The following is a 7,818-nucleotide window of genomic DNA, read 5'->3' as shown; positions in this document are numbered from 1 at the left end:
AGGAGGAGGAGGGGTGCTGAGAGGAGTGAGTCCCACCTGTTTCCACTGATGGCACTTCAAGGACATTAAGAGGCACCTACTGTATCACCCTCACCCCAGAACCCTCTAGGGGGCACCCTGCTGCTTTACCAACACCGTTCACCCGTCCGACCCCTTCGAGACAGGGACACACACAGACTGAAGCTAAGGAAAGGGTTAAGGCCTCTTTCCATCTCTCCCTCTCTCTTCCACAATCCCCCACCCCCGTTCTCTTCTCATACAACATGTGGAGCTTTGTGACCTCCACCACCTTGGTACAACCTTTTAACCAAAAGAGAGGGGCTCCAGCCTCTCAGTGAACACAGTCCTGATGGATCCTAAACCTCTCTCGGTCTTCACACACTGCTTTCCTGTAGAAGAAATCCCTTTACTGCTCTATGCGGGGTTAGGACGACTCGACAAAGGACACCACAAAAAGACAACAGCGGAGAGAATGATGAAGAAACAAGTAGCCATTTTACGTCTTGCACTGAAAAATCCTGTTGATATAATATTGATGATTCTATTCTCTTATGTCCGCGGCGCTTCCAAAAGACTCACAAAAAACCTGGTTGTTAAATGGTAGTGTTAGCTGGCCTAACAGGAAACCCTTCTGCTGTCCCGATCTGCTATTGGTTCCTTTACCCCCCCTGATTGCTCTGCTGACTACACCCCACACCCCCCTTTCCCCAAGAGCACACTGGATAGGCTGGTTTACACACCTCAGGTGGTCGGAACTGGAGGGTTTAAAAAGCCATGAATTTTTTCTGAATGAACATATCAGCTCTGCCCTGTCATTAACATTGTACAGATGTTTTGTTACGGAGTGAAGTACGTATAGCATGCAAAATATGGCAGTGTCGCAAAAACAGGTAAACTGGTAAACTTGCCAAGTTACCGTGACAACAGCTCACTATAAATATTTAAACAAAGCAGGACACCACCCCCTCCCCCCGCTTTGTAATTCCAGGAGCTAAGACATGTGACTTGGTTTACACACACTATGAAGAGTGAGTGACCCTAGTGTATCATAGTGGAATTTGCTACCTCAGATTTCAGTGGTCCCCTACTTTGTTTGTTTCACCAGAGCAAGCATCCCACAATGCTTTGTGTCACAATGCACATACCAGTATGTCACGTTGGTACGTTAAACATACAAGTTTGCCAGTTTACAATGACCAGCCGTTTGCGCAGGATCATGCTGTGTACGGTTACAATATGCAACACACTGAGCAGAAGAGAGACGAGTGAGTGTGATTTAATCTTATTATGTGTATGATAAGCTTTTAATAAGTGTGTCCTGTGTTTTTTTGTTTTGTTTGGTTGTTTTTCCTTTTGTCTTTCAGTAATGCAGAGCATGGCGTATTAGCATGTTTGCTTCCACACACTGTAGAGGGGTCACTGGATTCTAATGTTAAGGACAGTTTGCTTTGCCCCAGAACTGATTTTAAAATGTTTTGAACTGCATTTTTGTGTTTTTAGAATCGAAGAGAAATGTTAAGGAACCCTTTACAAAAGTGGAATTCCAAATACCTACAAGGTCATCCAACAACTTTCAATACTACAGCAGCCATGATCCCTGGTAAAAGATATTCTACATTAACACCAATGCTTTTGGTAATACATTATATCAAGGGTTAACTCAAGTCCTCCATCCTGATCTGATCCGTGAAATGCCGTCATGTCACATGGGGATTATGTGATCACTTTATTGGCTGGGCTGCCACAAAGCAGAGTCAGCCATTGGCCATTACTCTTTTTTAATTATGAATAAGGAGCTAACCGTCCTCAATGACATCCTCAGGAGGCTTTAACAGCAACAATAGACATTACCACTGACTATCAAGGGGTAACAATTTGGCCATAATTCTGCATACATTTAGCATATTGACCATATACACACGGTCCAGCCATATACTAGGTTTCTACCTAGTCCTCTTTCTATAGTAAAATAACAATTACAGCATATGTGATAAACACCTTGGATTCAGGATTTGACCCTCCACCGTCTCACTGCTCCACTCAGGTATGTGAAATGTTACCACAGTCTCAGGTAACACTTGGCTTAAAGCAGTGGCATTGAACTGCTGTGCTGTATGAGATATACTGTAGTCTGCCTTTAAAGAGACAGTAACAACAGTTGATAGGGGCAAGGCAAGGTAAAGTGCAGAAACTTTCTCCGAGCTGTGAACTAAAAAAAACAAACCCCTTTGGTCCCGGGCCCACCATCTTTCACCCTCCTCCTACATAATCCCTGCGTTCCAATCCCCATACTTCCCTAGAAAAAGATTTAGGATGTCCAAATACATACACATCAATTGTAGTATGCTGAAAAGTGAAAATACATAAATGCCCCGTTAAGAGAAAGGTTTTCCAAAGTTTGACAAAAAAAAATAGTCAGAAATGTACCACTCATAAAACACGTCCCATCCATTTGGAGGGGAACTTTCAACTTTGTCTTCCCCGATACACATTTACACAGACAAAATTGCTTTTCTTGTGCCCCACAACGTGTCGTGCATTAGTCCTTTAAAACGTCTCCAGTCTCGTAGCAGCTCAAACAGCATCCGGTCAATTGTCAGCACTTTATTTCTTACACAGTGCAACATGTTTAATAAAGACTCAGGAATGTGTCGCTAAAGTTAGAAGGTTCACTTTCCTTTGTATCAGAACTTTAAACAAAAATCAACCAATCAGAAGAAAAGGAGGAAGTGAACATTGATGCAAACGTGACATCTAAAGAGTAACGTCCCAAACCTTTTAACTCTGGCCGAATTCTCCTTTAACGCAGAGCGGTGAAGATTGTATTTTTGCTGCTTTTTGCTGGTCAAAGCTATTGTATTTATTTATTGTTGTAGGATTGTTGTTGTGTCTCTGTGGATTGTACCTGATTTTTCACTTTTTTCTCTGGGGGTTAATGAAGAGCTCATTTTGTAGTGGAGCATTGTGAAAGGCTGCCTATGTGAACATGCTCCCCCTTGCTCTACTGTTTGTGATCCTGAAATGTACGCTCATTCAACCGTTCTCAATATTTATTCAATATTTATGGGTTGAAGTGCTTGTTGAGCGGCACAGATCATTTTCATCATCAATCAATAATAATAATAATAATAATAATAATAATAATTCTGAAGTGATCCATTACCAAATGCACACGCATCCACATTCACCGCAGATTGTGTCACTATAGATTTGGCTGTTAGGTATTCAGCTTTGGTATCAAACCCAAGCAAGTGAACGCTGTAAGAAATGAATTCATGTAATACAGCTCTGTGGGTATAGAACATGTGAATGCTGGCTACAAGGTTGACCTATAAAGGAAGCTGTACATGCGGCTGAATTATCAGCCTATAACCTAGGATATTCACACAGCGATGGAGAACTCTTTTTTGGAGGGGTTGTGACCGGGACAATCTGGAAAACTCCAACCCAGATAATGATTGTAAAGGGGTAAGGGGGGGGTGGGGGTTGTAAAAGGGGGTTCTAGCTGCTTAAAGATGAACTGTCTGACAGCTTGGTACTAAGTTGCTATCAATCCTTTTTGGTAAACATTCTGCAGTTCAAACAGTGACCCCTACCTGCGCTAGCCAGGACGACAGAGAAATATTTGACTACATATTCCCATTGAATCTTTTTTTTTCTTCAGTGCAGTAAGTGATCTCACATACTGTACAACCAGAGTGTTCTCAGTGTTCAATACCAGTCACCTATAGCCACCTGAACTGTACCTTTACATTCAGAACTATGACCTCAAACCTAGAATGTGTGGTTGTCTCGTCGACTCTTCTTATTTGACCTTGTATGTGACAGTAGAACCTATAGTGGGATATTCCATGCTAGAGAAATCATTGCTGTAATGCATACTGCATATTATAACAGTTAGAGGTTGCACTTAGGAAAGGAAAAAAATCAAATAAATCCTCGGGGGGGGGGGGGTGTTTGTACTCAGAGCTTTTTCCCCTTTGCATTTGGACACACATACACTTTCCTACACACACACACACACACACACATAAAACACATAAACATGCACGCGTGCACACACACACCCCTCCCTAATAGCTCTTCCATACTGCTGAGCTTTTTCTCAGCACCGTTCAACTTTTTCTGAGTTTCCGACAGACTTGTATTTGTAGATATTTTGAGCACTTGGTTAGGGGGGATGGGAGAGGAGGGGAGGGGAGGGGTTTTGGTACCGCAACACTGGATCTGTTCTGTCACTCGCCTGTACATACCAACTTCTACAACTTGTGGAAAATGGATGCGAACTACTTTGGCACTTGTATAGCCAGCACTATGCAGAAAAACTGACTTTAGTTTTTTTTTTCTTTTCTTTGGCATGCTTTGAAATGCAGAATACTATAGAGGAAAATATACTAAATCAATAAAAAGTCTGCTCTAATTTCTTATTGAAGTCATCACCTTATAGAAGTAAAAAGAAAAGAGATGTGAATAAAGCAGTCCATGGTGAGGACGGATACAATGAAAGCTGTGGGTTGGTTAAATAAGGTTAGGATGACGGAAGCTAACAACTTTTAACATTGTGCACATTTCTACTTTGCATGCTGCACTAGAAATCATCCAGGCGATGAGAGGGGTGTGACGTGCAGGGCAGCTGATCTTTTTTGCTGTATGCTTGCAAACTGTGTGTAGAGTGAAACACTGAATTCTTCCTGGTTATGGGAGAGTCATATTTATATAAATATATATATATACATTCTACTTCCAGGTGATGGAAGTACAGGTGGTACTGAATAGCTGCAAATATAGTGATCCTAGATGATACAATATTAAATTGTATATTTGTATCCTTTGGTTGCAAAGCACTGTAACGGAGTGATGCATGTGTGGCAGTCCTGGGCAGAACTGTTAAACGCTTTCCCAGATTAAATTGATTAAACGCTTGAATGAACTTATCCGTGGTTGTTTCTCCACTCTTGCCTGGAAAAGTGAAATCAAGTGGGCCTATATTATTACAAACTCCTGCTCTCCCCTGACTGGGGGAGGGCTACACTCTGAAAAAATAGATATTATCAACAGGTCTGAGAGCAGTTTGTCTTACCATCCTTTCAGTGCGTGGGCTTGTTAAGATGTGTTAGCAGTGACATACTGTATCTTCAACACATCATGCAGACATGTTGTGTTATTATGTCCCAAAGAACGCATAACAAAGGTTTTAGACAAATAGCTCCACTCCATGGCAGTCTCAGGTTGTTCATTCAGCCACATGGTTTCTAATACTGGGCTGGCCCATGGAGTGCTGCTCATAATACACTGTTCATATCAACTGTTTGGAGAGTCCGAGGTCAACATGGTGAAGCTCCAGGTTCTGATTGTGTGATGGCATTATCAATGGTTGAACTTTATAAAATTTGAAAAAATATTTCTTTCAATAAACCTCTTTGAAAGCAAAAACGTGCTGTCAGGACTGATTGTAAAACGTGTATCAACCTTCCCTCTCTAGGTTCAGTGAAGAATTGGAACGTGTAACTGGAAATATGTTTTTTTTTTCTTTTTAATTCCAAAGAACAATCCTTGCTTTCTCTCGGCCTCTGTGTCACTGCTGTGAAAGCACATTAGCCTTTCAAAACCACATTGAAGAATAAAATATTATACACTAGCAACTTTTTTTCCCCAATATCCCTAAACAGACCCATAGAATGTTTTGCAGAATAGAATGGCTACAGCTCCTCAAATATACTGTACCTCCTGGATCCAACAACAGTCAACATTTAAAGGAGAGTGTAAGTGATATATTCTTTGTTAATACACATGTTAAATCTCTCTATATTCATACATCAATCACTTAAACAGTATGCCCAGTTCATAACACAGGTCGCCGAGTCATTCAGCTTCGCAGTAATTGCCAGTTGAAATTTTTAGTATTCCGCTCGTTTTATCCAATCAGGAGACAGAACGCTATAAAGAGGCGTATCTTTGTTCCCGTGAACGATGACTCACTGCTCTCCATCGCGTTACTATCTGACGAAGACTGCTGTGTGTTCATGTGGTTGTGACGTAGGGACGAGGGAGGGGACTGCTAACTGCAGTCACTGACAGGAAGTTAGCGAAAAGGACCATATCACTTAGGTCTCCTTTAAGAAACATTTTTAACCATAAATCCCCAACACCTTCCCTTACTTGTGCCCACTCACCCCACAAGACTAGCAGTCATTTTTATGGAGGGCTTTTGGAGAATCACAACATGTTCACACATACAATGAATTTGCAGCGGCCTGATCATCATAACAGTAAACATAGCAGTAAGCACAGGGTAAGTGGAAAGATGCCAAATATTAAGTCCTGCTGTCAATGGGGATGAAGAGTAATGTTCAAATCAAAGCTTCCAGCCACAGTAGATGAACACTGAAGCTCAATACACAATACAATAGCCTACACCACATGAAAGGATGGAGGAAACCTGTGATGCATTTTACTACACAGTACCTTCAAACAGAGGCTTTCTTTGGCTATATAATAAGAAGCATATAGCATGGGGCTTATGGGCCCCTTTGCAGAGGCGGATTTACCATTAGGGAAAGGTATAGGGAATTGGCCCCCCAGCTATAAAATGCCTATTTGGTTTGGATGTTTTTTTTCCCCTTCTTTTTTCCCCGCTAATAATAATGCCATCCAAAAATCCATACTCGTATTTGCTTAAGTCATATCTCAGCCTCAGAGGTTATTGTTTGATTGAATTGGAAATTAAATCAAATATCATATGTCTTCTTCAATTAATAAGAATTGAAAAGGGTTAGAGAACAAGTGATCTGCCTGTGCCTGGCTGTTATAACTTAAATGGGCTTTTCAGACAAAATGCAGGTTTAAGAATAGGCCTACTGCACTGTATGCTTATTTGTTTATCCTCAATCACTTTCAACGCAGCAAATGCGTAGACTTGCTAGGCTATGTTTAAGTTATTAGGCCTATATCTATCCTGCTGATGTAATATCTCAGACCGTTGGGGTCTCACAAAAGCGTTGAACTGACGTTTGCCATTTCTGTCACTAGGTGTCACTATAAACCTATGCTAAAGGCCTTTATGTGTGTGGTTGGACTGAGGGTTAGAGAGTTAGGGCTCTTCATTCGTCCACCCAGGTTCTTCATGTAGAGAATGATTTCACCGTTGGAAAACTAGCATAGGCCTATAGGCTTGGCGATATATTGTGAGAGTAGTTAGTCTTAAACTGGACATGCATAAAGGCTATTAGTCATGTTTCTGGTTTATCCTCCGTAATTAATTCAGAATCATTTAAAAAGTAGGCCTACCCTAGGCCATATACTAGCCTATATAGCCTGATATAATGTTTAAACATGACTCAGTATTGTCTTGAAATGTTTGAAACATCCAGCGACGAGTGTTTGAATTCAAGAAAAATGCTAAATGAATTATTGTTTAAGTAGGCTATTAACCTCTGTAACAAATGGACTCCTGTCTCCTCGTAGGCCTACTGCTTGTAGGTTCTGGCCAGAGTCTCTGTACTTTCTATAATAACTAACTCCTGTCATCCCGGTGACATTCCACTGATCTGGGCGGTTTCAGGGCGTCTTCCTGGGCCGTGGCCGTATCCAGAGACCGTTTCCCCCCGGCGATTGGACCGACAACGTCCCGTAAAAGGAATCAAACGTGTCCATTGTATGTAAAGGCTGTCTGTCAAAAGTGCATTTGGTGACGACGAAGGGCCTTGTCCAGGGTTCGGGGGCCGTGGTTGGACAATATCACCGTCTCTCAGAGATTGGCGTTGATGTCATTGGATGAAGTGAGAGTCGGTCACCAAGCTCGAGCCGTGATTGGAGGAG

This window comes from Ammodytes marinus (genome assembly GCF_949987685.1).
Source record: "Ammodytes marinus genome assembly, chromosome: 21".
Classification (NCBI taxonomy): domain Eukaryota; kingdom Metazoa; phylum Chordata; class Actinopteri; order Uranoscopiformes; family Ammodytidae; genus Ammodytes; species Ammodytes marinus.
This window is presented reverse-complemented; position numbering follows the sequence as displayed.